This window comes from Podarcis liolepis (genome assembly GCF_965112155.1).
Source record: "Podarcis liolepis genome assembly, chromosome: 4".
Taxonomy (NCBI): Eukaryota; Metazoa; Chordata; class Lepidosauria; order Squamata; family Lacertidae; genus Podarcis; species Podarcis liolepis.
The window spans coordinates 21,490,388-21,512,258 of record NC_139558.1 but is presented as its reverse complement, the minus strand read 5'-3'; the positions used below and the strand labels follow the sequence as shown (position 1 = coordinate 21,512,258).

Below are 21,871 nucleotides of genomic sequence, written 5' to 3'. Positions count from 1 at the left end.
TACACACGTTTCTCTTTTTTAAAAAAAACATTTCTAATACAGACAGAAAACCTACTCTGCAGCAGGGAAATCTGTATGGCTTCTTTTTTAAATAAATAAATAAAATTGCAAACATCTTTATGAAGGACTTCCTTTTCTCAGACGAATGTACCGTATACAGTTCATTTGGATTCTCTCAGGAATCTTCCAGACAGGACAAGTTCTGTAATCTTAGAAGTGTTTGTTGTGGTGGCAGCTGTACAGAAACAAAGCGCAAGACATCAGTATTTAGATGTAATTGTGATGTTTCTTTCCCACGTCCTTCCCTCCTATATTGCCCTAAGTTTCAGCAGTTCAGTGTACTCCACAACGGTCAACTTTCTGGCACCCCCAAAGTTTTATATGCAACATTTGCTTCCCTCAGGTACAATCTCTGGATCATTGTGAAATAAGAAACGTACTTGTGATCGATAGTTCTCCTTTCAAGTGGCTCAAATCATCTCAAAATGTTTGCGCATGAATTTAAAGAGAAAGATCTTGTAATGCTAATGCTTGTAACCATTGTCTACAGAATAGGATTTTAGTAAGTTTGAAATGATTTGGGCTATTGGTGTGGTTTGGGTTTTGTTTTGTTTTATTTAGCAGTCGCCCAGATCCACTTGAGGTACTCAAGGCAAAACTTTTGAATAATATAAAGACAGACATAGTGCACAGGGTAAAATGGCACTTTATTCCTGAATGTCATTCATCAGAGCCGACAACTGAAAAGTTTGCTGTATTGTAAATCTGAAATCAGAACTCCTGCCCTAGGGTGGACTAATATACAGTTCAGCTATATATAGAAATTGCCACCTGACTGAAGGGTTCTGCAGGGAGATGATATTGGCTATAAATACACCAGGATGCATGCAGATTAGAATAATCTTGCAGAGAAGATGCATTGCCGTTGCACGCAGCATTGTGAGGTCAAATCTGTCACAAACATTACAATTAAGTATCAAAGCCTATTTAAGCAGCTACTTTGTGGCATTCCATTCAAGATGCAATTTTATTGCTAACTGAAAATGGCAATGCATGCAGAATACAAATAAACTTACCAAAGTTACTGTTTTGCAAAACGTGAACCTTACAAATAAGCTTACAAATAAGCTTACCAAAGTTACTAGTTTGCATTGTTTATCTATATATGTCCGTTTAATCCATTTGGGGCACATTTACAACCTTAACCAGAACAGGTAAGGAGGGAAATCTATTCCCTACATTTACAGTACGATCCCCTTCCAATTTACTGATGGAAACTTCACCTTTAACTATACTGATGTTAAACCAGCGTTTTCTTTAGTGAACACATAACATACATGTACAGTGGTGCCTCGCAAGACGAAATTAATCCGTTCCGCGAGTCTCTTCGTCTTGTGGTTTTTTCGTCTTGCAAAGCACGGCTATTAGCGGCTTAGCGGCTATTAACGGCTTAGAGGCTTAGCGGCTATTAACGGCTTAGCGGCTTTAAGAAAAAGGAAACAAACTCGCAAGAACTCGCAAGACGTTTCGTCTTGCGAAGCAAGCCCATAGGGAAATTCGTCTTGCAGAACGACTCAAAAAACAGAAAACTCTTTCGTCTAGCGAGTTTTTCGTCTTGCGAGGCATTCGTCTTGCGGGGCACCACTGTATGATCATCATACCTGTGGACATCTTTCCCCTCACATTTTATTTAAAGTTTTCAATTTTACAACAAATACACATTTATTAAAGTAATCTCATTATCCTCGACTTCCCTTCCCCACCTTCCACGGTTCATTAAAGTTTCCCTTATTCGACTGCATATCCAAAATGCTCTTTTACCATTTTATATTCACCTTCAGCCTTATTTCGTTTCTCTGCTCTGATCATTCTAGTCCTGCTAGCGTTTTAAGGTGTTTACAATAATTCTTCATATATTCCACAAATTTCTCCCATTCTTTCTTAAACATCTCCTTCTCTTGGTCTCGAATTCTGCTTGTTCAATCAGCCAGTTCAGCAGATTCCCACAGTTTCATCTGCCATTCTTCTTTTGTTGGAGTTTCTCATTCCATCCATTTCTGGGCATATAATATCCCTGCTACTGTCGTAGCATACAGAAATAAGTTCTTTTGATGTTTTGGAATCTCCTCCCCTATTATTCCTTTAAAAAGGGCTTCTGGCTTCTTCTTAAAAGATACCGTATTTTTCGCTCTATAGGACGCACTTTTTCCCCTCCAAAAATGAAGGGGAAATGTGTGTGCGTCCTATGGGGCGAATGCAGGCTTTCGCTGAAGCCTGGAGAGTGAGAGGGGTCGGTGCGCACCGACCCCTCTCGCTCTCCAGGCTTCGCGGACCTCTCCGCAAGCAGTGGGAGTGCTCCTGCTGCTTGCGGAGAGTTGCCGGCATGCAGAAGCCTACGCGTGCTGAGATCAGCACGTCCAGGCTTCGCGGACCTCTCCACAAGCAGCGGGAGCCAGCGCTGGGCTCCCACGGCTTGTAGAGAGCTGCCTGTTTGGGGGCTGGGGTCGGGGGAAGCTCGGGCCTACCCCGCCCCAGCCCCGTGCCTGGGGGGGGAAAATAATTTTTCCCCCTTTATTCCCCCCCCCAGAAACTAGGTGCGCCTTATGGGACGGAGCGTCCTATAGGGCGGAAAATACGGTACCTTCATCATTCCCCCCCCCCCATTTCATTATATATCATTTCCCAGAAGTCCTTTACTAATTTGCAAGTTCACCACATATGATCCTCCTTTTTCTTTACATTTCTAACAAATACCTGTGGACATCATTTTTAAACATCACTTTAGATGGATTTTGAAATCTTGTCAAATTACGATTTCCTTAACATGTGTACATGGGTGTACTATTTAACACGCTCATACTTGTATGTATGAAACCAAGGCCTTTTGTGCTAGCTGAATTAAACACCAGTGTTTCCCTAAGCACTTGTCAAATGGATGGATCTGCCTGAAGATGGTAGTTTCATTGCACTATGACATATTTGCTTTTTGTACCTACACATACAGGTGAAACTCAAAAAATTAGAATATTGTGGAAAAGTTCATTTATTTCAGTAATTCAACTTAAAAGGTGAAGACTCATGACATGCAAAGCGAGATATGTCAAGCCTTTATTTGTTATAATTGTGATGTTTATGGTGCACAGCTGATGAAAACCCCAAATTAACTATCTCAGAAAATTAGAATATTAAATGAAATCAGCAAATAGAGCAATATTGGACCTCTGAGAAGTAGAAGCATGCACATGTACTCAGTACTTGGTTTGGGCCCCTTTTGCATCGATTACTGCCTCAATTCGGTGTGGCATGGATGCTATCAGCTATCAGCCTGTGGCACTGCTGAGGTGTTATGGAAGACCAGGAAGCTTCAATAGCAGCCTTCAGGTCTTCTGCATTGCTCGGTCTCATGTCTCTCATCTTTCTCTTGGCAATGCCCCATAGATTCTCTATGGGGTTCAGGTCAGGCGGGTTTGCTGGCCAATCAAGCACAGTAATCCCATGTCCATTGAACCAGGTTTTGGTACTTTTGGCAGTGTGGGCAGGTGACAAAGTCCTACTGGAAAATGAAATCAGCATCCCCATAAAGCTCGTCTGCGGAAGGAAGCATGAAGTGCTCCAAAATCTCCTTGTAGACACGGCTACATTGACCCTGGACTTAATGAAGCACAGTGGACCAACACCAGCTGATGACATGGCTCCCCAAATCTCTTTTCTGATGAGAGCAGCTTTTGCATCTCATTTGGAAACCAAGGACCCAGAGTCTGGAGGAAGAATGGGGAGGCACACAATGCCAGATGCTTGAAGTCCAATGTGAAGTTTCCACAGTCTGGGTTGATTTGGGGAGCCATGTCCTGACCTGAACCCCATAGAGAATCTATGGGGCATTGCCAGGAGAAAGATGAGAGACATGAGACCGAGCGATGTAGAAGAGCTGAAGACTGCTATTGAAGCTGCCCCACAGTATGCCACTGTATGATGTTCTTGGAATGGGTCAATCCCTGACCGCTGGTCCTGCTTGCTAGGAATGATGGGAGCTGTATTCCAACAGAAGCTGGAGACCCAAGAAACACTGCTCTAGGTCCTATCTGCTAATGTCATTGAATACAAGCTGGTGCCTTAGGGGCCTCTGGGAAGGTTAGATCCTTGGGGACTCATTTCCAAAACTATTGCAACCATCTGCTGATTTCAAAAAGACACCTCAAACCAGAGAGTATGCAAATCCAGCTTAAGAATTCTGCTGAACTAAGAGTTCACAAGCAATTCTCTTCTTTCCTTATCCGAGAGCTGTTGCTCTCCCAGGAAGAAGGAACACACACAGCGAGCTTCCCAGGGCTCGTCTTGGAATCGTTAATCTTCTTTCTAGATAAACAGCCAGATAACCCAGGTATACCTTGATACCTTGAGATATTGGAGTGGTTCCGGAAAATTATGCTGCATCTTTTAAAACTATTCATGATTTTTCTTCATTTTTGCACGCCACCGTTAAAAATACTGTGTATCTTCAGCTAGAGACAGGAACATAAGATGCTACCTTATATGAATCAGACAATTGGTTCACATAGGTAAATACTGTCTTGTCTGGTAGGCAGCAATTCTCCAGGGCTCCTTCTGACCCCTGTCTAGAGATGCCAGGCATCTTCTGCATATGAAGCAGATGATCTGCTACTGAGCAGTATCCCCAAGCTTTGCCCCATTGCTCTTCTAGTATAGTGGTCACCAACCTTTTTGGGCCAGTAGGCACATTTCAAATGCTGAGAGAGTGCTGGGGGCACCAGTCACAAAATGGCTGCAGTGGTTTTTGTTTTTTTATTCAAAATTAAAACAAGACATATTATCCAAAAACATATTATCCTTGTCCCCCCCCCATTTTTCCTCCCTCCCCCCTCCCACACAAAACCCACCTGTCCCCACCCCACCCCGACTTCCCTCAGTTCAAGTCTTTGGTTTCTCTAAGACTGCTGTTTTCTGCATGTTACAAAGTTGTATAGATCCTCAAACTATTTAGCTGATTATTATCAATAAAAAGTTTGTGAATGTTTATTCAAAACCTGCCAAGGAGACCAGTTCGCTTTGTTGCATCTTCAGATACTTTGTAAAGGGTTCCCATTCATCCTTAAAGTCACAATTATCCTTGTCCCGTAGCTTATATGTCAGTTTTGCCAGTTCTGCATAGTCCATCAGTTTTTCTTGCCATGATTCTTTAGTTGGGGTTTCTTCAGGCTTCCATCCTTGTGCTACCAGAACTCTTGTGGCCGTTGTCACATACATGAAGATGTTCTTCAGCTTTTTTGGCAGGACTTTCCCTACAATCCCCGACAAAAATGCCTCAGGTTTTTTAACAAATGTTATATGGAACATTTTCTTCAATTCATTGTATATCATTTCCCAAAATTTTTAAATTACATTACAATCCCACCACATATGATAAAATATCCCTTTCTTTTCTTTACACTTTCAACATATATTTGAACTAGTTTTGTACATTTCCCCTAACTGCGCTGGTGTTTTTTGGCAGGACTTTCCCTACAATCCCCAACAAAAATGCCTCAGGTTTTTTAACAAATGTTATATGAAACATTTTCTTCAATTCATTGAATATCATTTCCCAAAATTTTTAAATTACATTGCAATCCCACCACATATGATAAAATATCCCTTCCTTTTCTTTACACTTTCAACATATATTTGAACTAGTTTTGTACATTTCCCCTAACTGCGCTGGTGTTGTGTACCATCTATACATCATCTTCACGTAGTTCTCCTTCAATAGGGAACAATCTGTAAATTTTAAATCAGTTTTCCATAATTTTTCCCAATCTTCCATCATAATGTTGTGACCGCAAAATAGATGCAATGGTAGAAGAAGAAGAAGAAGAGTTTGGATTTGATATCCCGCCTTTCACTCCCTTTAAGGAGTCTCAAAGCGGCTAACATTCTCCTTTCCCTTCCTCCCCCACAACAAACACTCAGTGAGGTGAGTGGGGCTGAGAGACTTCAAAGAAGTGTGACTGGCCCAAGGTCACCCAGCAGCTGCATGCGGAGGAGCGGAGACGCGAACCCGGTTCCCCAGATTACGAGACTACCGCTCTTAACCACTACACCACACTGGTGAGGGGGCAACATGGCACAACACAAATTGGCTGCCACAAGGACCATGGCATAACGTTAGAGAGACAGCCACTTTAGACCACCTTAAATGGGGTGTCAGCTATACCCTACTGGCCCTGAATGTGGAGATCAAAAGGTATTGATTTCACACACACTGATGCTGTCGGTGTCTAATCGCAACAGGGAGCATTCCTCAGCACTAGCAAAAATATGCAAGGTTGTGGCCACAACACACTCATTCTCATTTCACAGAAATCACTTAGAGTGGACCTGCACCTTTTGCTCCATAACTTTCAGGGGGGGGGGGTTGGCTAAAGGCTTGTTTCTCCCCCTCCTCACTTTTAAAAAATGAAAGCTCAGTCTGGGACACCTGTCCAGCAATACCAGTGGACAGGTTGCCAAGTTGGCAACCCTTGCTTTGGACAGTGGTTTGGGTACTGAACCTAAGACCTCCCACTCAAAGCAATAATTATGCTTCTCGATTAACAAGTTAGACACAATAAGGAAGATTTCATTTTGGCTGCCTTTCGTTTCTTATAGGACATGCCAACACATGCTGATTTTCCATTGTGCAATCAGCATCTATCACGCCCTGAATTACAGTGTAATGCCATTTGGGTTTTCCTTTTTCAGCATCAACAATAGTACCCCACAACAGAGGCATATCAACCTGGCTACAAAATGACTTGTTAGCAAAGGGCATTTGGTACTGAAATTTCTTTCATCCTGGGTTTCATCTCATGAGTTTTCTTCCATCTTTCTCTGAGGTTTGGACTGCATATTCTTTAATCTCAGTCTGCATGTTTCACTGTTCCTGAAAATTTCCACCAAAGAGGCTTCTTTTCAAAATTATCTCTCACCCCCACCCGACTTTGATTGTCACCACATTCTTCTGAATCTCTCGGTCTATCCCCTCCCCTATTCCCACAGTAAATGTATGGGATGAAGGGGACTAGCAGCCAGGTATGTGCAGATTTGGCACAATCAGTTTCAAAACAGATGCAAGACGTCCGTCACTCATCACAAGAGAAGGAACTGTGTGTGTACTGTAAACAAGGCACAGTGTACAAAGAGCACAAAACCTTCTGTTTGGGGCTAACATGGTGACAAACATCAACAAACAAAACATTAACCCTAACCCAGATTTTTCTGGGTAAAACTACACCCCAGGTGCACTTTTCACTGCACAATTTTGCACAGAAGTAGACCTATAATGTAGTCCTCCTAAGATATTGTTGCTTGCACAGAAGTAAAAAATGGGGCTTGTCCACGCCTACATTTGATGTGCTTTCGATGCTGTTTGCATTCCTATTAATGTGGTGTTGTCCGCATGACGTCTCACTCCAACAGCAGCTATCCTGCTTGTTCCCCCCAGTAAATTTGGATTTCCCCAATCCAGGGATAATTCGATAAGTTTGGAAAAGACGGCTTCCAAGCCACTCCACCCAAGACAGTGGGCACATCACTTTTATCTTGGCGGGTTGAAGAAACACCCATTTTTACAGCTTTCCTTTTCACACACCCCACGTCCCCTTAATGCCCACTCCGTTTCAGCTTAACCTTAGTGGAAACTGTCATTGATTGTGGAGCTGAAAGACTCCTCTTTTTCAGTTTAGGTGAAAACAGCCTGTGTGGGCTTCGAAGACAGATTTGACTGGTAATCAGATGCCTACCCAGCTGTCTGCTGTCAACCAAAGAGCTCTGCTAGATCTGAGGGTGTTCGATTTGCCCTTTCATGTAATCCTAGTGTGGGTACACTTGGGAGTGGATATTCTTTCCTTAAGCACTGTTTAGGCTCAAGTGTTATATCAGGCTTCCAGTTTGAAAGCAACCTGTGTCGGGTTTTCGGGGTTTTCAAGTTCTGCTCATCATGTTGATCTTTCAAAACAAGTCTTTTTAAACAAATATGCAACTTATGGATGCAATGTTTACTTGCAGGAGAAGTTTCGCTATATTCCTGGCATGCCCATTTAGCTATTGAGAACCACACTTCTCATTTAATGCAATTAACATAATAGTTGACCGACGGATTGGCTGTTATTTCTTTGTAGTCATTAATTTAAAGAAAGGGAGCCATCCTTGCTTAGGAGTAAGTTACATTGAAGTCACTTGCTTATGACTATGAGTAAGCAGGCAAAGGCAGAAGTTTCTGCTTTGGTTTATTGTGTGAATTTTCACCCCTGTTACGTCCTTGGCTAAGTCAGTGTAGAAAAACCTATGCATCTGTTTATTTTTGTTGTGCAATTCTAGGGTTGCCATATTTCAAGAAGTAAAAACTCCAGAGGTTTTTTGGGACAATCGTCCAAAAAGTTGTTGAGCTTTCTTTTGGCAATCAGCAGATGTTTCTGCTTCCACCAAGGAACAAACAAAATCCTGGACATTTAGTATGAAATTTTAAAAATTCCTCCGAGTGGCCATGTTAGCCTCTGCTCCCAGGACATCACCAGAATTTTCCGGGATATATGGTGATCCTATGCTTTCACTGCAAGCATCATCCAAGGTCGAAACTGCATGTCATGTCGGCAGCAGAACTTAAATACTGGACATGGGACTGATCCATTCTCATCCAAAGCAGAAAGAAGGGGTGCGATTTAGTAGGATGCACAGCTGGAGGGTGACAAGCCCTTCCTCTGCTCCTGACATTTCCTCTTGGTGCCCATCCTATCCCCTAACCCTTGTCATCCAGCAAGGTTCAATTTGCTCTTGGAGGCTGACCAGAAGAAAGAAAGAAGGAGAAAGCTCCGTGGAGACAGATTGTAGGGGTAGGGATTGATGGTGCTGCAGGGGACTGCTCAACACCTCCACTTCGGGAACCCTTTGCCTCACCCCTTGGCTCGGCATGTAGCCTTTTTTCCAATTTTTTAAAATTAATTTTCCAAATTTATAACAAACATAAAAGAAAAAGATTACAATATAAAACAAACAAACAAACAAACAAACATTTATCCTAACTGTTAAGGGTATCAGGTGGTTGCTCGAGAGCAATCAGGCAAGATGCCTCACTAGTCTGTTCTAAAGCTTGCTTATTGGTGCTAAAAAAACCTTGACAACGCAGAGCGCCTCTATTCCATGTCTTGCTCATTCACTGGCAGAATCTGAGAGTGGACAGTCTTTAAATCTTCCCCAGCAGATTAGTTTATTGACCCCCAGTCTGCGCCTCCCCTCTCTGCATGGAAGCCTACTGCGCAAGGAAGGCTTGGGTAAAGGGGGACCTCCCTCCTCCCCGCTTTGCTCAGGAAAGGTGTCCTGGCACCGCCTTGTTAGTATCTTCGCTCACAGTCAGAGGTACCTGGCCTCCCCCGAGGCAATTGAACGAGATACTGTGTTTACCTTCCGTCTGCAACTGCCGGCAGGCTAGGTAAACAAACCCGGCGATTCTTCTCATTAGACGTGAGAAAGAACACACCCTCTGCTTTCCTCTTCTTCTCTCCCTCCCTGCATTCCCCCAGGGAGGGGAAATGAGACAGACAGGAGTCCTTTTTACATGTTTTATTCCTGTCACTCAGCAGTACATAGAAATGCGACTGTTCCCTTCAGACTCCATCAGAAGAGACTCGAACTCCTCCCCTGTACTTCCAGCACAGGTCAGATGACACACTGAGCTAACATCCGGTGCTCAGTACAGAGAATAGGCTCCACCTTTTCTCCAACAGTACATCTGCAAAACATAACATCCTGTTTTGCATTCCAGCCATCTGGAGCTGGCTTTTGCCTTGGTGCTTTTTCCTGACACGCCTTTCATCCTCCGAGCCCTGCATCTCCTCCCCACTAGAGGCGTGGCTTCCTTACTCCCCTGAGGAAGTGCTGCTTCCCACGATCTTTGGGGGCTCTCTGTAATCCACCCGCCTTTTCCCTTCTCACCCCTGAGCCGATGGCAGTTCCCTGACACTAACTGTTAAAATCCCAATTTTGTTATCATTGTTGGGTGACTTCCTCAAATCCTCCTAGCTGAGTTTCCATATAAGTCATTGTAGCAGTTTTCTAATACTTCTTTCAAATGAGATAAACTTAGTCAATTAACATCTTTCTTTCTTTTCATATTATCCTTTATCCATAATGTTATACAATTTAACATATTGAACTCCTAGGCCAATTTGGTACTTACAAATAATTCTACTTATGTAATCTTAGCATATTTAACTACATAACCCTTAAATTTCATTCATTCTTCTTGGTGTTCCTCCTCTTTCTGTTCACAGATTCTTCCAGTCAGGTCGGCCAGCTCCAGAAAGTCCATCATCTTCATCTGCCATTTCTCCACTGTAGGCATTTCTTGTAGTTTCCAATTTTTGACTAACAAAATTCTTGCTGCAGTTGTGGCATACAAAAACAAGCTAACATCTTTCTTGGGCGATTCCAAACCAATTATTCCCAGCATGTAGCCTTTAGACAGACCATTCACTCCTATGTGTAAGAGAATGAAGCATGCCTCTTTTAGGACAGAACTGCTACCTGAGGTTTCCTGCAAGTATTCCTATTAAAAATAAGCAATGCTTTTAAAAACAACTGTGTTTCTAGCAGACTATTACTTCTTCTTTTTAAAGCCTAGTGCAAGCCCAGCTGGCTTGTCCATTACTTAGAGATGAGAGGGGCAGGATGCCAGTTTGGAGGCTTCCTTCCTTACCTATCTGATGATATACTGTGGGCCTTCTCGGGTTGTGTTTCAGGATATGGTTTTGCTCATCAGACGCTTATAGCTTGTCTGTCAAGGAAATTTTAACAATTGCTTGGGTACATGGAGCTCAAGCAGGTCTCTTGTAACATCTATTATTGGAGAGCTGATGTTCAGAGAGCCCAGAGAATCCTGGCAACAAACCCAAAGAGGTGGTTATGTTATCCCAACTCTCACTGTAAGGTTTAGTAGCTACATTTATCCATGCCATAATGATGATGATGATATTTTTAAAATTTATATCCCGCTTATGTTGCTGGGTTTCCCCAGCCACTCTGGGCGGCTTACAACATATATAAAAACACAGCAAAGCATCAAACAATAAAAAACAAAACATCCTAAAAGAGCAGCAAACAAACCAATAAATCAATAGAAACCAATAGTAACAATAATCGTAACAATAAGAGCAATAATAAAGAGTCTACAGTTATACCCAAATTAAAATAACCGCCATTCCCAACTAAACATTAAATCAGCATCAAACCGACAAAAACAAAACAGAGGAACCAAAATTAGAACCGTATAAAACATTTTAAAACCTTTTAGCCAGTTGCCCCAACCCAAGAGTTGTGGCATCACATTGAGTGTGCAGTCAGTAATGAGGAGCACTTACATGAGTAAGCATGCCTCATTGTTGGTGGTGTTGCTATCAGGGCTGGATTTAGGTTTGATGAGGCCCTAAGATACTGAAGGTATTGGGGCCCTTTATATGTCCAGCTGTCCTTTGTCAGCAAAGACTCTCCTCCCTGGAAGACAGGGGAGTGGTTGTGGATGGGAGCCCGAGCACCGCCCCTAGCAGGGGGCGAAGCCCCCTGCCTCCACCTCTCCTGGCTGGCACCCACGCCCCTCGGGAGGCAGCCAACCAGGTGCCTCGGAGGGGGCGTGTCCAGCAGCCTTTTGCTGCGGCGCCAGCCTCTCCCCGGCCTCATTCTTCGCCATCGTCTCGTCGCGAGTCACCCACCCTCCACTCCCTTAGAGTTAGGGCTTAGGTTATTGGCCTTGCTATGGACCTTAGGTTGGTTGCCCTGGTTGCCCGGGGGGCCTGGTAGGAGTTTTTCCATTTGGCATTAGGCTTTTTGGTTTTTCACCTACCTCGTAGCAATCGTCACAACTTTTGTGGTATTGGTGGGTAGGTTAGGCATTGGAATAATGTGTTGTGGTGTGTCGAAGGGCTAGGTGTGGCCATCGCCTATGCCTTCAATTTTTGGGTATTCCGTTAAAGGAATCTGGCGGTCGTGTGTTCTGTCCGATGCCTGCCTGGCGGGAGGCCATAGCACGACCCTCGGTGACATCAGGGGGGAGCCTATAGTTGGATTAGCATCAACAGGCTCCACCTACTGGTGAATAAACCCACTTGTTTTTGAGATCCAATGCCTAAGCCAATACCTTTTCACTGCTGTAATCAATAAAGTTGTGGCCTTTCCATGCCCATTAACCTTATATCATGTGTCCTTGTGTATTCATTTCGCATCGCGGGGGTCGGGTTCTCGAACCACAACAAATTGTCTTTGTCTTTTGTGTTGAATATATGCTATATGATACCTTATGGACCTAATAGGTATCTAAAGCCATTTGCACATAACCAAAATGTATTTTATCGAAGTAATTGTTGAACTGAAATACAATTCAGAAGAAGTATATTAACAGTGAAATTTTTGGTGGTGCCCAAAGGAGTGGGGCCCTAAGCCCAGGGGTCAGCAACCTTTTTCAGCCGTGGGCCAGTTCACCATCCCTCAGACCATGTGGTGGGCTGGACTATATTTTGAAAAAAGAAATGAATGAATTCCTATGCCCCACAAATAACCCAGAGATGTGTTTTAAATAAAAGGACACATTCTACTCATGTAAAAACACGTTGATTCCTGGACTGTCCATGGGCCGGATTGAGAAGGCGATTGGGCCACATCCAGCCCCCGGGCCTTAGGTTCATAGAATCATAGAGTTGGAAGAGACCACAAGGGCCATCGAGTCCAACCCCCTGCCAAGCAGGAAACACCATCAGAGCACTCCTGACATATGGTTGTCAAGCCTCTGCTTAAAGACCTCCAAAGAAGGAGACTCCACCACACTCCTTGGCAGCAAATTCCACTGTCAAACAGCTCTTACTCTCAGGAAGTTCTTCCTAATGTTTAGGTGGAATCTTCTTTCTTGTAGTTTGGATCCATTGCTCCGTGTCCGCTTCTCTGGAGCAGCAGAAAACAACCTTTCTCCCTCCTGACATCCTTTTATATATTTGAACATGGCTATCATATCACCCCTTAACCTCCTCTTCTCCAGGCTAAACATGCCCAGCTCCCTTAGCCGTTCCTCATAAGGCATCGTTTCCAGGCCTCTGACCATTTTGGTTGCCCTCCTCTGGACACGTTCCAGTTTGTCAGTGTCCTTCTTGAATTGTGGTGCCCAGAACTGGTTGCCTACCCCTGCCCTAAGCTATAGCCTGTCTAGCGTATACATAAATCCGGGACTGGATGATATGTGTAAAACTCAACATAGGCTTGTTATTTACAGTGATGCTTCTGGCACATAGATTGATGAATGCTCCAGGGCCAGTCCAAGGGGAACCCAGTGGTAGAGCAGAAGATCATACAATCAGAGAGTTGGAAGGGACCCTGAGGATCAACTAGTCCACCCCCCCCCCCAGCAGTGCAGAAAGATGCAGCTGTCCCATACAGGGATTGAACTTGCAATCTTGGCACCAGGCTCAATCCCCGGAATCGCCAGATAGGAATCTCAATTCCTGTAGCCAGTACTAGGCTAGATGGACCCAAGGTCTGATTCAGTATATGGTGGCTTCCTTTTTGTTCCTGCCAGAGTGAGGTGGCTGTGATGCAGCGAGCGGCTAGGGTCAGCCCCATACCCTCCAGTCATCACCATCCACCTTAGCTAGTAACCCACTGGTGACCGTGCTCGCTTGCTAGTGGCCTGGCCTAGCTGGCTAGCTAGCTAGCTGCCTCCCACTTAATAGCCAGCTTCCTCTTCATATGTCGCAGACAATACTATTCGGAGCTAGAGTATGGTTACCAGATTTTTTTCAATGAATCTGGGGACCTTTTTTTTTTTTTTTTGGAAGCTGAGTAGCAACAGGGAGTCAGTAGTGGGGATGGTGAGGTGAAAGACCCTGGGCCCAAGCACACATGCATATTGTATAAAGCTGCAAAGCCCCTATTTTGCACCCTGTGAAACATAAATGCACAGAGTTTTTAAAAAACTGGGCAACGGCCGCCCACCCACAACTCCCGAGCCTCCCCCGATCAGTCAGAACAAAGGGGGAAGGGGGCATGAGATCTGTACCACCGGACGTCCCCGGTTCCCCTTCTGCAGTGCCGCTCGCTGCTGTGGCGCCCGCCAATTTGCCTCCCTGAAGTCCCCATATGATGTGTCCATAGGCGCCGACTCCATGGGGCCTGAGGGGGCCCGAGCCCCCTCAAAAATTCATTTGGGGGGCTCTGCCCCCCCAATAATCTCGGGCGCCCCTCCAGCAGAGCGCCGCCGCCGCGGTTACTTTAAAAACAAAGCAAAGCAAAGCAGTACCACTCGTAGAAACATGGGCGGTTGATCTAATGCTGCTGAGGAGAGCGGAGGTTGGGGTGGGCCTGAAACTGCTCTCGCTCGCAAGAAGATCCGTTTCATTCCCCACTTGCTTTGTAGGGGGCTCAGGGTCACTCTCTTAGGGAGCAGTGCGCTGCCACTCGAGGACTCCATTTTTGGAGGAATCCTTCCCAGTCTTTGGTGCTCTGGAGTTTGACGACTGAGCCGTCCTTCCTCGAAAGCTTGGGGTTGGTCCGATCGGGCGTGAAGCGGAGCGAAGCACCCACCCCGCGCCCAAACTGGCTCCCTCCGCCGGTTACCCGGGAGGAAGAGGTCCTAGACCACTAGGGAGTTAGTTCGGAGCAGCCAGAGGCCAATGCCTTTCCCCTTCGCCCCTCGCGTCCAGGCCGCGGCTCTTGTGGTGCAAGCCTCGACTCTTTCCCTCCATGCCATTCCACAGGATCTTGGGATCTTTTTATTGCAAGAGACCCCCGCCTCCTCCCCACCTGCTCCCTCGCCAGCCAGCCAGCCAGCCGCACGCCCTAGCCGGAGAGCCCCGGCCGTCCCCATCGCGCAATCGGCTGGATCTCCCTTCAGCAGGCCGTGCTCACAACTCGGCCCAGGGACCCCCCAGCAGCGGATCTCCGGCCCAGCTGAAGAATCCGGCAACAAGCCCCCTCCTCCCCAATCGCTCTGCCGAAATACGCTCCAAAACCCCCCAGATAGGCCGCCGGCCGCCAAGTCTCGTGGCGCCCTGAGCGAGGATCTCTCCCCAACACCACCACCTCGAACTGCGTTCTCCCGGCTACCCGAGCGAACCAGCGGCAGGACCCCGGTATGGGCCCCCCCAATATTTTTTATAAGTCGGCGCCCCTGGATGTGTCTTGTGCATAACACATCATATGGGGACTTCCGGCGAGGAAAAATGGCGGGCGCCATGGCAGCAAGCAGCTCCTGAAGCCAGCCAGAGCCAACTGCACTACCAGGCTGGCTCCACGCTGCTGAGGCTGCCGCTGCCACATTTCCCGGGAACAGATTTGCAAATCTGGGGACATTCCGGGGACGGAATTTGTCTGGGGACAGATTTGCAAATCCAGGGACTGTCCCCGGGAACCGGGGACGTCTGGTAACCCTAAGCTAGAGAGGCAACCGTCCTGAGCCATGCAGTTCAGCAGTCAGGATGCATGTACTGATGTGCCTTGGCTTATGTGATACAAGTTGGAGCTGCATTCCTTTGGCAACTGCACTCTCCCCTCCTGTGGTAGACAGCGGCTGGTATTCAGAAGAACAGTGTTAAGTACTGAATTGAATAGGATCCAAATTGCCGCAGTCTGATTGGTCCTAGAACAGTAGGATTCAGAATGCAGCAGTCTGATTGGTCCTAGAACAATAGGATCCAGAATGCAGCAGTCTGATTGATCCACAGGAGCCACCCAATCCAACTCCAGGTGGAAGTGAATCCGCAACCTGATTGGCCTACAGGAGAATCCCGGAACTAGCCAATCACGTGGGGCCCATTGTGTAAATAATGTATATAAAGCAGACATTTCGGGGGAACTTCCATTCCTCACTAATATGAGCTGATTAAAGAGCATGAAATCCACACTCGACTCCGAGTATATTTCAAACAGTATCCCATTGCCAGTGTTGAGGTAAGATTCAGCTTACTTCCATGTGCCTTCTGCACGTGGAACAGAGGGAGAGGAACCAGATCAGGGCAGATTTAGGGCTGTGTGCGTGGTGCCAACCCAATCCAAACAAACTTTACTGGTCTTTTTTAAATTAACTGAGTCAGTTAGCAACTTAGAGGACACGTGTGATGGCAACTTTCTCACAAATGTCCCTTAGAACGTATACAGCTTTTTTCCTATGCGTTTCTATATCCAAAACAATAGGATTGCCTCTGGATAATACTTAGCAAGTATATATTGAAAAGTGAGCACTTCAAACATAGCATTTTAAGTATTGGGCCTAAATTGAAGGGGTATTGTGATGTCATTGCCATTCTCCACCACAACAGAGATTATTTTCCTCTACCCCCAAAACCTTGCCAATCTGTATTATTTACCTCGAGTGTTCTGACTCAGGTATCGCCAAGGCCAGCATCTTAGCATGGTCACGACCAACCAGAGACAATAGCGGTGCCTACGCTTATAAGTAATAACTAAATGAATGTGCTTGGTGGTGGCCTTGAATGAAGCAAATGTGCAGGACAGAGGAGAGGGTAGCAAGAGAACTTTTCTGTTAAAGGGGACCTAACTTAATTTCCCATTACCTCCTACCATGTATAGGCACTTATAAATGGGGTAGCTGCCTGAATGAATAAAGGCCTCTGTTGCTATGATACTTTTTTCACCTTATAGAGGTGTAACAAATAACTCCTGCAAAGTGTGATATGGGGAGGGTAAAGTCCTTGTAACATGGGAGGGAAATGTCTAAATGTAAAGAACTAACAATCATAAACGTTAATGTTTCTGGGTCTGTTAGCAGAGGCAGTAGGAATGAGGGAAGCGACAAGTCTAACCAGCAGGCTTTCGGAAGAATTCATGCAGCAGTCACAAGCCTTACTCTGCTCTTACAGCCCCCCCAGCCCCTCCAAGTGTCCCTATTTTCCAGGGACAGTCCTGGATTCACAGAAGTTTCTGATTTGATCCCAGAATGCCCCACTTTCCCTTAGGATATTCCTATTTTCATCGGAGAAATGTTGGAGGGTTTGGAGTTATTTGACCCCTGAACCATCTGAAGGCAGCCCTGTATAGGAAAGGATGCTTATTATGTTTTTATATAAGTTGGAAGCCATCCAGAGTGGCTGGGGCAACCCAGTCAGATGGATGGGGAATAAATAATAAAATTGTTGTTGTCGTTATGGAATAGGGTGTCCCTATTTTCATCGGAGAAATGTTGGAGGGTATACCCCCATGGCTGTAGGGCGTGGAAGAGGAAATTGCAGTCCTGTTAGACAGAAGCTCCCATCATCCTTGATCACTGACAATGCTGTCAGGGTATGATGGGAGCTAGAGGACTACAGTTTTCCTTGTGTCTGTCTTAGAGCATGTCCAAAAATGGGATTTTAGTGACCAGGATCCCATATAAAGTTCTGTAATTGCCTCAACATGTTGTCCAGCTCCTAAAACTCCTAAAAAACTCCAGCTCCTAAAACCTAAGAGTTTTATATCTATATAACAAGATCCTAGTAATCAGTTGTGCATGGTGTATGTTTATATTTTGCAAAAACAGATTTACTTGGGTTTATGATGCCAACTTTTATCTTTAAAGCTGGAATGCCAAGGTAACTAAGATAAGTTGCAGATGTTGCTGCATACTTTCCCATGATTGCAACCTTGACCCATGGCCAAAGAGACATAACTGTCTGTGAGTCTTGTCCTTCAACATTAAACTACTCCTTCAAGCAGACCACTTGCATGAACAGTTGTTTGCATGGACAAGCTTACTTGAATAATGCCTGCATTGACTCTTGGACTGGAAAGTAGAGTACCCCAATCAAATATCATCAAAACCATTAATTCGTTGGGTGGCCTCAGGCAAGCTAGTTTCAATCCACATCTGCAATATGGGGGATCATAATATCAGCCAACCTTAAACGGTTGTTGTCCGCAATACTAAAAGAATACATGTGAAATATTGTTAAATGCAAAGGATTATCTCCTCCAAGTATGAAGCCATTGTAAGGAAATACATTTATTAATGATAACTCAGATAGCTTAATAATGACTCACATTGCAGTTCCATATTTCATGAAACTATTAAATTTATGAGACTGCCCATGTTGAACCTTTTAGTAAATAGTTGTGTTCGTCCTAAGCATGAGAGTAACTCCATTGCTCCTATTTTGTGAGTACTTGCCACAGTTCCTGCTTAGAGTAATAAAAGTGACAGAAACTGATAAAAAGTTAATACTATCTGCAAAGCCATTAGTGTCATGTTCAGGTATCAGTATCCAGATTATTTTTCCTAGCTGAAGAATTGCGATTCAAACATTATGTTACTCTGTTGCAGCAAGAACAACAAAAAGTCATAAATTTATTCAATTCCAACAGATTCATAGTGACATGATGATATATACTCAGAGTCGCAAAGTGATTTCATGCTCTTCATTCAGCTCATAGTGGTGAGGAGGAATGAATGAATGTCCCCTCAAAGTATCTGCTTTATATACATTATTTACACAATGGGCTGCACATGATTGGCTAATTCTGGAATTCTACTGTAAGCCAATCAGGTTGTGGATTCACTTATATCTGGAGCATGATTGGGTGGTTCCTGCCAACCAATCATACTGCTGCATTGTTCTAGGACCAATCAGACTGCTGCATTCTGAATCCTATTGTTCTAGGACCAATCAGACTGCTGCAATTTGGATCCTATTGTTCTAGGACCAATCAGACTACTTCAGTTTGGATCCTATTCAACTCAGTACATAACACATGAGATTCTGGGAATCAGAGCCAACCATCAAATACATGTTTTGGGCATCAAAGTGGGGTGGGTGGGTATCTTTTTGGTGGGGGAAAAAGGGTGCTGGTATTCATATCTTGATAAAAGTGCTGTGGATGCCAGCAAACAATGGCTGCCAGAAGCAGCAGCATAAAAAGACGTGCTGGTTCTCTATACTGCCTCGGTCCTGTATACCTGAAGGAGCGTCTCCACCCCCATCGTTCAGCCCGGACACTGAGATCCAGCGCCGAGGGCCTTCTGGCGGTTCCCTCATTGCGAGAAGTGAGGCTACAGGGAACCAGACAGAGGGCCTTCTCGGTAGTGGCGCCCGCCCTGTGGAACGCCCTCCCATCAGATGTCAAAGAGATAAATAATTACCTGACATTCAGAAGACATCTTAAGGCAGCCCTGTTCAGGGAAGTTTTTAATATGTAACGCTGTACTGTTTTTAACACTGATTGGGAGCCGCCCAGAGTGGCTGGGGAAACTCAGCCAGATGGGCGGGGTATAAATAATAAATTATTATTATTATTATTATTATTATTATTATTACTGGTGAATACAAAACAACCCCTTTGCAACGCTATAAATCCACCTCAATGGTGAAACGTTAGAAAGTGTCAATCCCTTTTCCTACCTGAGCAGTTATATTTCCACAAGAGCTGACATTGATGCTGAAATCCAACATCGCTTGAGCTCTGCGAGCGCAGCTTTCTTCTGAGTGAAGTGCAGTGTTTGAGGACCAGGACGTTTGCAGGGAAAACAAAATGCTTGCATACGAAGCTATTGTACCACCTACTTTACTTTATGCTTGTGAAACATGGTCCATTTATAAATGTCATCTCCAACTCCTTGAAAAATTCCATCAGTGGTGTCTCTGAAAATTTTTATACATCACTTGGGAAGACAGGCAAATTAATGTCAGTGTTCTGGAAGAAGCAAAGATCACCAGTGTCAAAGCAATGATTCTTCAACATCAACTTCGTTGGACTGGTCATGTTGTGCGGATGCCTGATTATCATCTTCCAAAGCAACTACTCTATTCCCAACTTAAGAATGGAAAGCGAAATACCAGTGGACAACAAAAGAGGCTTAAAGATATTCTCAAAGCAAATTTTTTTAAAAAGAAACCCCATAAGCACTGGTAACTGGGAAACACTGGCTTGCAAGCACTCCAATTGGAGAACAACCTTTACCAAAGGTGTCATGGACTTTGAAGATGCTCAAACTCAGGACGAAAGGGAGAAACAAGCTAAGAGGAAGGCACACTTGGCAAATCCACACCGTGATGAACTCCCGCCCAGAAACCTATGTCCCCACTGTGGAAGGATATGTGTATCCAGAACTGGCCTCCACAGTCACGGACAGACTCACTGTTAAGACTGTGTTTATGGAAGACAATCTTACTCGGCTACGAGCGATCGCCAAAGAAGAAGAAGAATACCATCTCAAAACAACAACAACAAAACAACAACTGTGTGTGTGTGTGTGCGTGTGTGTGAGAGAGAGAGACCTTATTAAAGAGGATGCAGGGAAAAGTATTTTTACAGAGCAAGGCCAAGCAAAGAAAGAGGTAGTACTAGATGCATTACAGTTGAATTTGAGCAGAGCACAAATGAATGCAGAAGCCAACAAGTGGGACCTGCAACAAAATGTTGCAGCATAGAGTGAACAATTTATAATTTCACTCCGCCAGTCTGGAAGGACATTCCACTCCATTCCTTCTTCCATCTCTCCCCGCCCCCCACAAGAGTGATTAAGCATTCTATGAATCCTGAGCATGCCCTGTCCTCATCAACTTTCCTTAATGATTTTTACCAAAAGATTTTTTTCTACTGCTTCAAGCCTCAGGGTTTCACCAAGCCTATTGCCGTCAACTCTTGTGGAAGTGTGTGGTGTTGTTTTTGGCTGTATAAGCAACAGCAGTCCTGCCTGTGAATCAGAAAAAGTGGGAATAATTAAAGGAATGAGTTCAAGATGCCGTCAGCATGGGTGTGATCTACTTCTGAGGAGAAGCCACAACAGACTATAGCAGGTACAGCAAGAACAATAGTGCAAATAAACAGCTAAAAAGAGACAAACGCTTTCGGTAATGAGCTAACCACACGCCATAGCATCAGAACTGCTAATGAATTCCAATTAGGAAGCTTCACGCTAGAGTTGCCTGCCTCCGGAGAGAATGAAATGCCCCTTCACTGGTTTTGGAAACAGTTTAAATGTCTTGATGTGTGCCCATTTATTTTCCGCAGTTGAACCTAACCCATTTGAGTTATGCCAGTTGCCAAAGGGCATTGTGGAATCATGATGGCATATACCGTGTTTGAAGATATGCATGTGAACGAGCCTTTGGCACCTCTCAGGTGGGCTCCATTGCCATCCTAAGAGTACAAGGGAAGTATTCACGGTGAGATCCGGCACCTCTTTCCCTAGAAAAACAGCACTGACGATTACGATGTTGCTGATGGTAACAACGCGGTGGACGGACACCATTTGAATGACAGTGCAACTTTGGGGCAGGGGGTGGCCCCCTCACATAAGTTACACGAAGACCCCTTGGCCAAAGGACGTAGCTAGGATTTTTGTTTGGTGGGGCAGAACCTCAGCTTTGTGTTGATTTGTTGGGGGGCAGGCTTTTGTGGGGGGGGAGGAACCTCAGATTTGTATTGATTTCTATTCAGTGGCGTAGCGTGGGTTGTCAGCACCCGGGGCAAGGCAAGGCAAGTAATTTGCGCCCCCTAACCCGTGGATTTGCGCCCCCTAACCCTAACCCCCAGATGTTGTGCCCGGTGCGGCCGGCCCCCCCTGCACCCCCCATGCTACGCCACTGTTTCTATTGATGGGGGCAGGCTTTTGTTGGGGGCCAGAACCTCAGATTTGTATTGATTTGAATTGATTGGAGATAGGCTTTTGTGTGTGGGGGGGAGGTCAGAACCTCAAATTTGTATCCATTTCGGTTGAATTTTTTTTGGGGGGGGGCTTGGCTGCACCCAAGCCTCGGCCCCGAAGGAGTTGTCTCCCACGCCTTACTTAGAGCGATGCTCTGTCCTATTAGTCATGTGCTCTGAATACTCCCAAGCATCGTTGCATTACACGGGGGGTTGACTAGATGAC

General features: G+C 45.0%; 1 protein-coding gene across 2 annotated transcripts in view; it reads left to right on the top strand.

Annotated features, from left to right (window-relative positions):
• The window catches only part of NDFIP2 (Nedd4 family interacting protein 2), a 60,054-nt gene that overhangs the window by 3,118 nt on the left and 35,065 nt on the right, over positions 1-21,871 (top strand). The gene's annotated exons all lie outside the window — the stretch shown is intronic.